This window comes from Muntiacus reevesi, chromosome 12 (assembly GCF_963930625.1).
Source record: "Muntiacus reevesi chromosome 12, mMunRee1.1, whole genome shotgun sequence".
NCBI classification, from domain to species: domain Eukaryota; kingdom Metazoa; phylum Chordata; class Mammalia; order Artiodactyla; family Cervidae; genus Muntiacus; species Muntiacus reevesi.
The window spans coordinates 30303978-30319131 of NC_089260.1; the positions used below are offsets into that span (position 1 = coordinate 30303978).

Consider the following 15154-nt stretch of genomic DNA (forward strand, 5'->3'; position numbering starts at 1 on the left):
GTTGTACTCCTTGCTGCCCAAGGGACCCTCAAGAGTCTTCTCGGCCCCACAATTCAAAAACATCAATTCTTCAGTGCTCAGTCTTCTTTGCGGTCTAATTCTCACATTCAAACATGACCCCTAGAAAAACGTGCCAAGTGTCTGACTCTGTGCCACCCTAAGAACTGCAGCCTGCAAGGCTCCTCTCTCCATGGGATTCTCCAAGCAAGAATGCTGGAGTGGATTGCAATTTCCTTCTTCAGGGGCTGTTCCCAACCCAAGGATCGAACTCACATCTCATATCTACCTGCATTGGCAGGCAGGTTCTTTACTACAAGCAACACCTGGGAAATCTGGGAGAAAAATATAGCTTTGACTATATGGATCTTTGTCACTAAAGTGATGTCTCTGCTTTTTAATATGCTGTCTAGGTTTGTCACAGCTCTCCTTCCAAGGATCAAGTGTTTTTTATTTTTTTTTATTTTATTTATTTATTTATTTTATTATTTATTTTTTTTAACCTCCATGTCTCCCCATTCACAATACAGACCAGGTAAAGGGCCTGCCTGGGCTGAGGTGTATATGGGGTGATTTACTCTGCCTCCTCTTTCTATACAGTCAGTGTAAGAACACAGCCTGTGGTAAGCATCGGGAGGCCGCAAGTGTTTTTTAATTTTGTGGCTGTAGTCCTAATCCACAGTGATTTTGGAGCCCAATAAAATAATCTGTCTTGCTTCCACTTTCTCCCCTTCTATTTGTGATAAAGTGATGGGACTAGATGCCATGATCTTAGTTTTTTGAATGTTGAGTTTCAAGCAGGCTTTGTTACTCACTCTCCTCTTTCACCATCATCAAGATGAAAGGCTCTTTAGTTCCTCTTTGCATTCAGCCTTTAGGGTGGTGTGATTTGCATATCTGAGGGCTGCAGATATTTCTGGCATACTTGATTCCACCTTCTCATTCATCCATCCTGGCATTTCGCATAATGTACTCGGCATATAAGTTAAACAGAATGACAATATATAGTTTGCCATTCTCCTTTCACAGTTTTAAACCAGTCCACTGTTCCATGTCTGGTTCTACTGTTACTTCTTGACCTGTATACAGGTTTCTCAAGAGACAGGTAAAGTGGTCTGGTATTCCCTTCTCCTTAAGAATTTTCCATAGTTTGTTGGATCCATACAGTAGAAGACTTTCGTGTAGTCAAGGAAGCAGATATTTTTCTGGAATTTACTTGATTTCTCTATGATTCAATGGACATTAGAAATTTGATCTATGGTTCCTCTGCCTTTTCTCAATCCAGTTTGTACATCTGGAAGTTCTCAGTTCATGTACTGTTGAAGTCTAACATGAAAGATTTCAAGCATTACCTTGCTAGCACGTGAAATAAGCACAATTGTGTGATAATTTGAGCATTCTTTGGCATTGCCCTTCTTTAGGTTTGGAATGAAAACTGAACTCTTTCAGTCCTATAGCCACAGCTGAGTTTTCCAAATTTACTGACAAATTGAATGTAGCACTTTAACAGCATCATCTTTTAGGATTTTAAATAACTCATATTTAATTCCATCACCTCCACTAGCTTTGTTCATAGTAATACTTCCTAAGGCCCACTTGATTTCAGGATGTCTGGCTCTGGGTGAATGGTCACACATTGTGGTTACTCGAGTCATTAAGAGCTGGAGTACAAAATGAAACAGGGCAAAAGTTAACAGAGTTTTGTCAAAAGAGTAAACTGGTCATAGAAAACACTCTCTTGCAATAATACAAGAGACAACTCTACACATGAACATCACCAGATGGTCAATACTGAAATCAGATTGATTGTATTCTTTGTAGATGAAATTGGAGAAGTGCTCTACAGTCAGCAAAAATAAGACCTTGAGCTGAATGTGGCTCAGATCATGAGCTCCTTATTGCAAAATTAAGGCTTAAGTTGAAGAAAGTAGGAAAAACCACTAGGCCGTTCAGATATGACCTAAATCAAATTCCTTATTATTATACAGATATGCAGATGACACCACCCTTAAGGCAGATAGCGAAGAAGAACTAAAGAGCCTCTTGATGAAAGTGAAAGAGGAGAGTGACAAAGTTGGCTTTTTCACTCTCAACATTTAGAAAACTAAGATTATGACATCTGGTCCCATCATGTCATGGCAAATAGATGGGGAAACAGAGGAAACAGTGACAGAGTTTATTTGGGGGGGCTCCAAAGTCACTGCAGATGGTGACTGCAGCCATGAAATTAAAAGACGCTTGCTCCTTGGAAGAAAATTTATGACCAACCTAGACAGCACTTTAAAAAGCAGAGACATTACTTTGCCAACAAAGGTCCATCTAGTCAGAGATGGTTTTTCCAGTAGTCATATATGGATGTGAGAGTTGAACTACAAAGAAAGCTGAGTGCTGAAGAATTGATGCTTCTGACTTGTGGTGTTGGAGAAGACTTGAGAGTCCCTTGGGCAGCAAGGAGATCCAACCAGTCCATCCTAAAGGAAACCTGTCCTGAATGTTTATTGGAAGGACTGATGTTGAAGCTGAAACTCCAATGCTTTGGCCACCTGATGCAAAGAACTGACTCATTGGAAAAGACCCTGATGCTGGGAAGATTGAAGGCGAGAGGAGAAGGGTACGACAGAGGATGAGATAGTTGGATGGCATCACCAACTCAATGGACATGAGTTTGAGTAAACTCTGGGAGTTGGCGATGGACAGGGAGGCCTGGCATGCTGCAGTCCATGAGGTCACAAAGAGTTGGACACAACTGAGCAACTGAACTGAACTGAACTGATTATTATACAGTGGAGGTGATGAATATATTTAAGGGGTTAGACCTAGTAAACACAGTGTCTGAAGAACTACAGATGGAAGTTTGTAACACTGTACAGGAGGCAGTGACCAAAACTATCCCAAAGAAAAACAAATGTGAGAAGGCAAAGTGGTTGTCTGAGGCCTTACAAATAACTCAGAAAAGAAGAGAAGTGAAAAGCAAAGGAGAGAGGGAACGGTATACCCAAATGAATGCAGAGTTCCAGAGAATAGCAAAGAGATATAAGAAAGCCTTTTTTATCCAATACAAGGAAATAAGGAAAACAGTAGAGTGGGAAAGACTAGAGATCTCCTCAAGAAAACTGGAGATACCACGCAAACATTTTATGCAAAGATGGGCACAATTAAAGGACAGAAATGGCGAAAACCTAACAGAAACAGAAGAGATTAAGAAGAGGTGGCAAGAATCACAGAACTATACAAAAAAGCTTCTAATAACCCAGATAACCACTATAATATGGTCACTCACCTAGACCCAATCATCTTGGAGTGTGAAGTCAAGTGGGCCTATGGAAGTGTTACCTAAGAACAAAGCTAGTGGAAGTGATGGAATTTCAGCTGAGCTATTTAAAATCTTAAGAGATGATGCTTTTAAACTGCTGCACTCAAATTTTCAACAAATTTGGAAAACTCAGCAGTGGCCACAGGACTGGAAAAGTTCCGTTTTCATTTCATTCCCAAAGAAGGGCAATGCCAAAGAATATTCAAACTACTATACAATTTGTCCTTTAGGGTCCTATTTTAAATCTTTCAAACAGTATGAAATGGAGATTACTGCAGGTATTCCAAGTTTGGGTTTTATGTTTCTTTACTTTCAATCTTATTTTACATTGATTTTACTTTTTACACTCTCCTGTTTCTCTTTTCCTTATTTTTTGAATATGTATGACATTAACAATGCATTCATGATTTTTAAAATTTTAAAATAGAATATATAAGATGGTATTACACATACGAAAATTTTTTGCTATTTTTCTAATAAACATTTAAGTGACAGATAAGCATACTGTCACATAATGTTTATATAAGTTTTTGGTTGTCAAAGCAAACATTTAAAATATGTTAAATATATCAATTGCTTCTTTTCAAATCCATTTTTTTTACTATGCAGTCTTCTGTGGATGTTCAGACTGTGAAATCCAGAGTTAGGTAGACTTGAGACACTCAAAGTTAGATGAGAGTTAGACTTGAGTTAAGATGTTGAGAGTGTGACACTCAGAGTTAGGTAGACTTCAAATGCATTTCTTCAATAACCATTTCAATGTTATTATGTCCCACACAGTAGGGATCTAGCTACAGACTAAAAACCTTGTCCTTTAGCAAGTTTATATTCCTGTTTATGCTAAAAGCAATTTTAGGGTTGATACACTATTTGAGATTATTCTCTGCTGAATTCTCAAGACATGTGAGATCATAGGTAAGATAATTAACTGCTCTGAACGTCAGTCTCCATTATCTGAAAACTATGGATAATAACAATAGAAATTCATGGAATTATTGTGAGAATACTTGAGACAATATATACAAAATGAATATCCAAACACCTAGGAAAAATAAGCAAAACATCAAATAATGTTATGGTAATGATTAACAAAATGTCAGTTATTTTCCCTGCTATACCCCATGTATTGCCTAATGGTTTCATGTAAGCCCTACCAGTATTAGAAGAAAAACTACCTTTATTCTTTCCATTTTTGTATATCTAACAATGTGCAATCATTGGTAATGTTTTTAGTACTGAGAGGCAATCCATACAAAAACCTACTGTGTTTTAAAAGTACGTTAAAAATAGCAATGATCTATCTCAATTTCTAGAGTTTATATTCCTGGATATTAGTGAATTAGTGATTAAAAGGTCTTTCCTTCAGAAGCATTGTCTACTGTAGGCATTGTCAATTATGATGGGTTCAAAGAGCAGTTGTGGTTCCTGACTATTAAACCTATCCTCATCTCCATAGCATAACCCAAAGAACAACAAATTGTGTTTTTGCCACAGTTAAATCTGGTAGCCATAATATTCAAACATATAAGTATTTTTAACTTTTCATTTTGGCTTTAAAATAAATAATCAATTTACTAGGGAAACTTTAATGCTAAAATCTATTTTTGATAATATGAATGGTAAACTAAATATAAACTACACATATGCTTTCTGAATTAACAGTTTTTGGTCCTTGAAAAACACTTGAATTACTGTACCGTGATTAGCTACTTTTAAGATACCATGACTATTTATGCTCACATACATTCTTTGATGAGGTAGTTTTAATTTTCCATGACTTACATGCCATTTACAATAATAAATATATATGAATTTTATATTAATTTCTTTGACAGGAATCTACCATGAGAAACCAAAGTAAGACAATAGCTACTGAAGCCATCTAAAATATAATAAGATCTAATAAATAATTAATTGCACACAATGATTAATTTATGAGTTCTACTGTTAATACTGGAAGCAAACATATAGCCTCTATTCCACATGTGTTTCTGATTCTCCATTTGCCACCATCACAGCCCCATCTTCAGATTCTTTCTCTGCCTTTCTCAGCCTTGTTATGGGTTGAACCTGTGAGCTAAGTTGACCTGGCCCCCTTCACTTCTGACTTTTAATTGTGTTTAGAGCATGGTATGATTGGCAGGAGATAGATGAACAGGAGGAGACAGGTCAGCGTATTTCTATCCCTATTCCCTTCCTATCCTGTCACCACAATTCGGCCAAGTGCTGAGTCCCTCTAGGAAAAGAGGGGCCAACTCTGACTGTAGCTTCCTTATCACAATTCTTATCTTTGCTATTCCAGACAGCAGTGGCATTGGCTTGCTTCTTCTGGTTAGTTTCCAGTTGTCTTAACATCCCTTTTATGATTTCTTTAAATTTACCCATACCTCTGTAATTATCTTCATTAACTACTCTTCAGTCAGCCTTTTTAAGAAGTCCATTTCTTGTTGAAATTTTTATTAGCAGACACTGCAAGTTGATATTTGTACTGTTACTTTGGAAAATAATACAACATTGGGTTAAGGGCAGAGTCTAGAGGCAGATTGTTTGGATTTGAATCCCAGCTCCCCCATCAGCAAATGCCTTAACCTCACTGCAACTCGGTTTCCGTAAAATGGACGCAACAACTTTGTATCTGTGTCAGAGGGTTGCTTTGCAATTAGTAAACATGTCATCTTGCATGAATCACTTTAACCCATGAATTATAGAGAATGCACAATAAGTGCTACTTATTTTATTCATAACAAAAATGTTATTCAGTGAGTTGAAAGGACAATGAACTCATTCTTGACAAGGTATAAAATATTTTCTGAGAAACTGACATAATGCTACTAAAATGTTAATACAAATAATTGCCTTTTCTACAGGGCGGTTCACAGACCCATGTTAGATCAGGTTATGTTTGTTAAATAAAAGTTTTTCAATTTTGCACAATGAAGGAAACTATAAGCAAAGTGAAAAGATAGCCCTCAGAATAGAGAAAATAATAGCAAGCAAAAAAACTGACAAAGAATTAATCTCTAAAATATACAAACAACCCACGTAGCTCAATACCAGAAAAACAAACAACCTGATCAAAAAGTTGGGCAAAAGACCTAAACAAACAAGTCTCTAAAAAAGACATAAAGTTAAGTTGCTCAGTTGTGTCTGACTCTTTGCGATCCCATGGACTGCAGCAAGCCAGGCTTCTCTGTCCATCACCAACTCCCGGAGTTTACCCAAACTCATATCCATTGAGTCAGTGATGCCATCCATCCATCTTATCATCTGTTGTCCCCTTCTTCTCCTGCCTTCAATCTTTCCCAGCATCAGGGTCTTTTCAAATAAGTCAGCTCTTTGCATCAGGTGGTCAAAGTATTGGAGTTTCAGATTCAGCAGCAGTCCTTCCAATGAACACCCAGGACTGATCTCCTTTAGGATGGACTGGTTGGATCTCCTTGCTGTCCAAGGGACTCTCAAGAGTCTTCTCCAACACCACAGTTCAAAAGCATCAGTTCTTTAGCACTCAGATTTCTCTGAGGTTCAACTCTCACATCCATACATGAATACTAGAAAAAACCTAGCCTTAACAAGATGGACCTTTGTCAGCAAAGTAATATCTCTGCTTTTTAATATGCTGTCTAGGTTGGTCATAACTTTTCTTCCAAGGAGTAAGCGTCTTTTAATTTCTTGGATGCAATCACCATCTGCAGTTTTTTTGGAGCCCCCCAAAGTAAAGTCTGTCACTGTTTCCACTGTTTCCCATCTATTTGCCATGATGTGATGGGACCAGATGCCATGATCTCAGTTTTCTGAATGTTGAGCTTTAAGCCAACTTTGTCACTCTCCTCTTTCACTTTCATCAAGAGGCTCTTTAGTTCTTCTTCACTTTCTGCCATAAAGGTGGTGTCATCTGCATATCTGAGGTTATTGATATTACTCTCAGAAATCTTGATTCCAGCTTGTGCCTAATTCAGTCCAGCGTTTCTCATGATGTACTCTGCATATAAGTTAAATAAGCAGGGTGACAATATACAGCCTTGACATACTCCTTTTCCTCTTTGGAACCAGTCTATTGTTCCATGTCCAGTTCTAACTGTTACCTCTTGACCTGCATACAGATATCTCAGGAGGCAGGTCAGGTGGTCTGGTATTCCCATCTCTTGAAGAATTTTCCAAAGTTTATTGTGATCCACACAGTCAAAGGCTTTGGCATAGTCAATAAAGCAGAAATAGATGTTTTTCTGGAACTCTCGTGCTTTTTTGATGATCCAACAGATGTTGGCAATTTGATCTCTGGTTTCTCTGCCTTTTCTAAAACCAGCTTGAACATCTGGAACTTCACAGTTTATGTATTGTTGAAACCTGGCTTGGAGAATTTTGAGCCTTACTTGACTAGCGTGTGAGAGGAGTACAATTGTGCGGTAGTCTGAGCATTCTTTGGGATTGCCTTTCTTTGTAATTGGAATGAAAACTGACCTTTTCCAGTCCTGTTGCCACTGTAGAGTCTTCCATATTTGCAGGCATATTGACTACAGCACTTTCACAACATCATCTTTTAGGATTTGATGTAGCTCAACTGGAATTCCATCACTTCCACCAGCTTTGTTCATAGTGATGCTTCCTAAGGTCCACTTGACTTCACATTCCAGGATGTCTGGCTCTAGGTGAGTGATCACACCATCATGATTATCTGGGTTGTGAAGATCTTTTTAGTATAGTTCTTCTGTGTTATTCTTGCCACTTCTTCTTAATATCTTCTGCTGTTAGATGCATACCATTTCTGTCCTTTATTGAGCCCATCTTTGCATGAAATTTTCCCTTGATATCTCTAATTTTCTTGAAGAGATCTCATCTTTCCCATTGTATTTTTTCCTCTATATCTTTGCACTGATCACTGAGGAAGGCTTTCTTATATCCCCTTGCTTTTCTTGGAACTCTGCATTCAAATGGGTATATCTTTCCTTTTCTCATTTGCTTCACTTTTCTTCTCATAGCTATTTGTAAGGCCTCCTCAGACAGCCATTTTGCTTTTCTGAATTTTTTTTTCCCTTGGGGATGGTCTTGATCCCTGTCTCCTGTACAATGTCACGAACCTCTGCCCATAATTCATCAGGCACTCTATCTATCAGATCTAATACCTTGAATCTATTTCTCCCTTCCACTGTATAATCATAAGGGATTTGATTTAGGTCATACCTGAATGGTCTAGTGGTTTTCCTACTTTCTTCAATTTAAGTCTGAATTGAGCAATAAGGAGTTTTGATCTGAGCCACAGTCAACTCCTGGTCTTGTTTTTGCTGACTGTATAGAGTTTCTCCATCTTTGGCCACAAAGAATATAATTAATCTGATTTTGATATGACCTCTAGTGATGTCCATGTGTAGAGTCTTCTCTTGTGTTGCTAGAAGAGGGTGTCTGCTATGACCAGTGTGTTCTCTTGGCAAAACTCTACTAGTCTTTGCCCTGCTTAATTCTGTACTCCAAGGTCAAATTGGCCTGTTACTCCAGAGATTTCTTGATTTCCTACTTTTGCATTCAAATCTATGAAATATAGTCATTCCCTATGTGGACTACCTGAGAGATGTTATATAAGAAGGAAGTTTCTAAAGCACAGGTAAGCCAGAGTCAGGTTTAGTCCACATAGCTTCTGAGGACAAAGAAAATGAAAGTATCTGTTTAACCATAAGTGTTTAACCATAAGCACAGATAAAGCAGAGGTAAGGATGTGGCTAGAAAGGAACTCTGTAAATGGGGAAAAGAGAAAAATCCTAGAAAACACTAGAGAATTTGAAAGATGAACATTTGTCTCCAGTGAGAAAAACAATGATTATCACCAGACTGACCTTTGACTGAGGAGTTTAAGTACCAATGTGGATCCTTCATCCAAAAAATTTAAAACCCCTTGATTAAATGCAAAATTTTTCAAAGTATTTATCTATCAATGTTTAGAAATGTAAGAAAACATGAGGCAAGAAACTTGTGAAGGTAGGGACCTACAGATACGGTGAGAACACTGTGACCAGCTTTCTCCATGAAGAACATTTGCAAATATGGTTAATTAATGTGAGCTTAGTTTTTCATACAGTCACTAGAGTCACTAGGAATAGGGAAGAGAAAACTCTAGTCATTCAAGATTTTCTGTTGATCATTACTATGTTTTTACCATGTTTTACTATGAATAGCTTACTATGCATCTCTAGATGAGGATATCTTTTTGATTATCCTACTTGGAATTTAAGAGTATTTAGGTTTAGGGGACATTCTTTTTGCTCAAGCAGTTAACTGTGAAAGCCAGAATAATGTAATCAAATATAATTTGCTAAATAGTATAACAGAGATATTCTTTCAAGTGAATCAACACATCTTCAGTCACCTTTGATTCTCATACACTCTGTTAGATGCAGTAGATTAGAGATTCTCTACCTTCACACTATTGACATTGTACAGTGAGCAGTTATTTGCTATGGAACATTTTTGTGCATTCTAAAATGTTTAGCAGTATCCCTGGTCTCTATCAACTAGATACTAACAATACCTCCTTCCCAGTTTTGATAACCAAAATTGCTTTGAGACATTGCCAAATGTCTGTTGGGTGATAAAAATCATACCTGGTTGTGAATTATTGCTGTTGATGAAACTGTGGATAAGACTAATCAGGCCCCTGAGTTGCATCTAGTGGGAGACACTAATAACAAACAAGGTGAATAAGGACTTCCCTGGTAGCTCAGTGGTAAAGAATCTGCCTGCCAATGCTAGAGACACAGGTTCAATTTCTGGGTCAGGAGGATCCATGGAGAAAGAAATGGTAAGCCACTCCAGTATTCTTGACTGGGAAATCCCATGGCCAGAGGAGCCTGGCAGAGCTACAGTCCTTGGGGTCGCAAAAGAGTCAGACATGACTGAGCAACTAAACAGCAACAGCAAAAGATGAATAAACTGGCTCAATATTGATTGCATTAAATGGTTTAAAGGTACTATATGTGATTATTGGTAGGTAATGAGGGATGCCAAATTCAAATAATATGTTTAGAGAGTACTTCTTGATTGAATTTTGATGTGAAGAATAAAAAGGAAAGATCTGTAAGATGAGATTAACAAAGTGTCAATATCTTTTAGATGATAAGATGCCAAAATCTGTCTGGAAAATCCAGACAAATCTTTGCCTAGAAGGCTTCATATTTAAAGTAGAGGTATAACAAATTTGCCAGAGAATTGAAAGAAATTTTCTTTCTTCACTCTCCCATGGAATGGAAATCAAATATTCTAAGAAATGAAGGAAATAGAAGATGGTGTCAAAAATCATGAAGAGTCTGGGTTTATAGACTCTTATTACAACCCTATTACAAGTTGATGAGTTAGCCTACCAGTTTCATGGATGCTGGCAGAAGTTTTGAGACTCCTGAGTTTGGGACAAGGGAGAATAATTACTTATAACAATGATAGTGCTCAAACTGTTGGCATTTTCTTCTGCTAGCCCCAGAACCTCATTCCTACAGGGTGATGTAACAAGGACAAGGTACCAGGGATTGAAGTGGGTTACATAACAGGAGAGAGACCAAAGCTTAAGAAACCCAAATCTTTTATAGTGGCAATAAATATGTCTGCCTTAGATTTATTTAAGTAGAAGACATTGTTTTTGTAATACAGTACTATAAACCAACTTTCTGTGAACAAGACCCATATCAGAATATGGGATAAAAGGTTAGCTGGTGTCTGTTTGCAAGAAATGAGAGACTTATGGAGAACTGTGTTAAAACATATGAGAAGAGTGCTGTGGACTGAATTGTGTCCTTCAAAAAGCCATTTTGAAATCTTAACTCCCAACATGGCTGCATTTTAAGTTAAGGAGCTTAGAGCAGCAATTACAGCTGAATAAGGTCACAGAGGTGGACCCTAACACATTATGACTGGTGTCCTTATAAGAAAAGAGACACCAAGGATGTACCAGCCCAGAAGAAAGGCCTGGAGGAACACAGCAAATAGATGGCCATCTGTAGGTCAAAGAGAGAAGCCTCAGGAGCAACCATTCATGCCAAAGCCTTGGACTTAGACTTTCAGACTCTGTAACTGTCACAAACAATGATGTTGCTGAAGCTGCCCAGTCTGTGATATTTTGTTATGGTAGCCCTAGTAGATTAATACAAATACCTTATTTGGAACTTGAAACCTAGGTTATTTATTACATAAAAATGAGTCTTCAGAAAGAGAAAACTATCATCTTCATCAATACATGGGCTTCCCTTGTGGCTCACCTGGTAAAGAATCCGCCTGCCATGTGGGAGACCTGGGTTTGATCCCTGGGTTGGGAAGATCCCCTGGAGAAGGGAAAGGCTACCCACTTCAGTATTCTGGCCTGGGGAATTCCATGGACTGTATAGTCCATGGGAGACTTTATGGGTAAAACTTTCTGAAGAGTCTCAGATTTGCCTATTTATAAGCTCTCAAATTAGGAGGTCACAGGTTAGTAGGTGCTGGTAGAATACAATGAGAGTTTGGCTGGGTTAGAGAAGAAAAGTTTATTGTTCACAGCAATAGCAATAGTCAGATTATCAGCATTTTTGTCCTGGTTCCCCAAGCCCTAGGTCTTGGAGGGCCAGATGATCCATGAATGTGCAGTGGATGACATTACAGGAAAGGAAATCTGAGCTCATGGAATCTTGAGCTTTTTTTAATGGCCAGAAGTATGATGCCCTTTTGCCCTAGAGGAAGCCTGTTTCTTCTAAAGACATAAGCCCACCTGGCTGTTGCATCAGATAAGAAACTATATCATCCTAAGCTGTTTGCTGCATAAATATCCTTTAAAAGATAATCTAAAACAAGGGGAGTCAATACCTCCATTACAAGATGTATAAATACAGGAGAGAACAATAAGAAATTACTTTTGAACATTAAAAAGAAAGCAGAGACCAAAAAAAAGCATTTTTATATGAGATATGTCTTGAATTCTTTTTATTGTTGTTAATAGGTATCTTTGAAATGAATGGATGTGTGGCTGCCTCTAAAGTGCAATTTAAGAAGAAGAAATAAGATAATGAGTTCAACTGCAAAATATTTCTCTCTTCATGCATGCTAATATCTGAAATGCTACCATTGCATTTTAGCCTTTGTGAAAATTATCATACCTCTCCTAAAGTCTTTTTTTTTGCGGGGGGGGGGGGGGGGGAACAAATAATCCTGGAAACAATAGAACACTGTAACTAACCTTTGGTTGTGAAGTAAATTTAGCTTGATTTCCCCTTTAACAAGAGAAATAGGAGTACTGGACTGTGGTAGGAAGTCCCCTAAGGTAGGAAGATATATGAAGACAATGTAGTTGTTAAAGTAACTTTAAATAACATTTATCTTAGGACCGTCCATCTTATCCATATGTTGTAATAATTTTCTATGTTTAGAATTATACCATAGTACATTGACTTGTTTACTGTATCAAACATGTGTATAAATGACTTTTATAATGCCTGCTAATTTTCCAAAAATCCAGTTTTAAATAGATTTTACATTTAAAACAAAAAGTAATAGTGTTCATCTCTGTGGATAATTAAATTTCAGAATCTGTTAGTGAGTGCAATATTAAAATGACTCCATAAAATTTTGAATCAAGGTTTAAAAATTAATCAACATAATCAATATAGTAAGGATTTTTGTATGCAAAACTGAGATTCTACTCTTACTAAAAGTATATATATTTCATAAGTTATGCTTATGTTATACTTTATTTATTTTTATACTTATGATAAGTATTATGTTCAAATACACAATACTTGCAATAGGTATAGTTATAGCCTGAAAGAGACTTCTCTATTTCATATGTATCTGAATAATGACAAGTTATCAAGTTGTAAAATACATGGTAGAAAATATAAATTCTCAAACTACATAGAGGCAGGGCAATTCACTCTAAAGAAACTCAACAGAAAAATGTTTTGTTTTGTTTTGTTTTTTAAGAAAGAGCTGTTCCATAATGGATATGAAGGTTTAGATAAATAGGAACAATGAAGGCATGGCAAACTGGAAATACAACACTTGATGGCATAAATAATGAAAGACAGAAAGTTGCTACGAACTGAAACGTGGCTTCCCTCCTCCCGAAAATTCATATGTAGAAATCCTAACTTCCAGTGTGACTGTGGTTGGAGAGAGTGCTTTTAAAGAGGTAAGGAAGTTAAGTGAAGTCACAAGGTTGGGCCCTAATCCAACAGCACTGATATCCTTCTGGGGCTTCCCACGTAGTACCGGGGGAAAATAAACCGCCTGTCAATGCAGGAGATGCAAGAGACAATCCCCTGGAGAAGGGGAGGGCAAACTGCTTCAGTATTCTTGCTTGGAAAATTCCATGATTAGAGGAGCCTGATGGGTTACAGTCCATGGAGCTGCAAAAAAGTTGGACAGAACAGAGCGCACACACAACAATGACAGTGGCATGGATGCCCTTATGAAAAGAGGACGATCCTAGAGCTCTTGATATTCCTCTGAAAACGCCAGGAGGAAAGGCTAGTGTGAAGACGGCTGTCTGCACGCCAGGAAGAGAGGCTTCACCAGGCACCAGTCCTTCTGGTACTTTGATGTTAGGCTTTGAGAACCGTGGGAAAACAATCTTCTGTTGTTTAGGTTACCTAGTCTGTGGTATTTTGTTAGGGCAGTTTGAGCCGACTAACAGATATGTAAAGCATCTTTCAAGACAGTTGATATGCAGTATGGGTAAGATAGTTGCTTGGTACAAATGAGCTTTGGTGACATGACATAAAAGTTCACATTGTTTGTAAATAAATAAATGAGTGAATACACACATGAATAAGTGAATGTATTAGAGAATGAAATCAAAGTAAGTCTATGACAGATGTTGATGGCCTTGAAAGGACAGTTGAAAATTTAATTGTTGGTAGCCGGAAGCAATTACAGATTTTTACCTGGTGGTGAGGCACGTGAACACTGTGTGTGGGAGGATTAAAATGTAAGCTGTTTATGGTTTTGCCCTTGGGAGGAGAGAGGCTGAATCCAAAAGGGGTTACTAAAATCTATGGTGTGATGAGCACCTGGGCTGAGGGAGGAATAGTGTTGTAATAAAAGGAAGGGAAGGATGGAAAAGCAACGAAAGGAATCATGGGCGATTTTTAGGTATGTGAGGGAGGAACCAAATATGGATCTATGCCTTAAATCCTAACAGTACAGGGGCAGTGACACAGAACTCAATTTTGCAAGTCAGTTTGGTGGAAAGAAAAGATTTGAGTTGGAAAGAAAAGATTTGAGATGACAATTGGGTACATGAGGGAGAATGACTGGGAAACTGTGTAAAAATAAATAACAAGGTTCTGTTATATAACACAGGGAACTATAGTCAAATCTCATAACAATCTATAGTGAAAAGAACATGACAAAGTAGATATATGGTGTGCACTCAGTCATGTCCGCCTCTTTGTGATCCCATGGACTGCAGCCCATCAAGCTTTTCTGTCCACGGGATTTTCCAGGTAAGAATACTGGAGTGGGTTTCCATTTCCTACTCCAAGGGATCTCCCACACCCAGAGATCGAACCTGCATCTCCTGTATCTCCTGAATTGTCAGGTGCATTCTTTATCACTGAGCCATCTGAGAAGCCATATATGTGTGTGTGTGTGTAAGAATCACTTTATAGTACACCAGAAACTAACACAACATTGTAAAATAGCTATACTTCAAAATTTTCTAGTAGTCCATGATGGAGTACTAGAGATATACATTATCTGTTAAACATCACTGTTTCCTTTAATACCGCCACAGTTTCTGTAACTGGACTATTGGATTTATGCATTAATTCTTGGCTGAATTACTTTACCCATCAGAACTGGATAGGTTGAAAAACTTTTAAATAATAGATTTTAAAA

At 37.7% G+C, this 15154-nt stretch overlaps 1 non-coding gene across 1 annotated transcript; it reads right to left on the reverse strand.

Moving 5' to 3' along the window:
- Window positions 1-502: 502 nt before the first annotated feature.
- LOC136145311 (small nucleolar RNA SNORA51) lies at window positions 503-637 on the reverse strand. The gene has a single exon (XR_010658754.1). It is a non-coding gene; the product is annotated as a small nucleolar RNA SNORA51 (small nucleolar RNA).
- Between the last annotated feature and the right edge of the window lie 14517 nt (window positions 638-15154).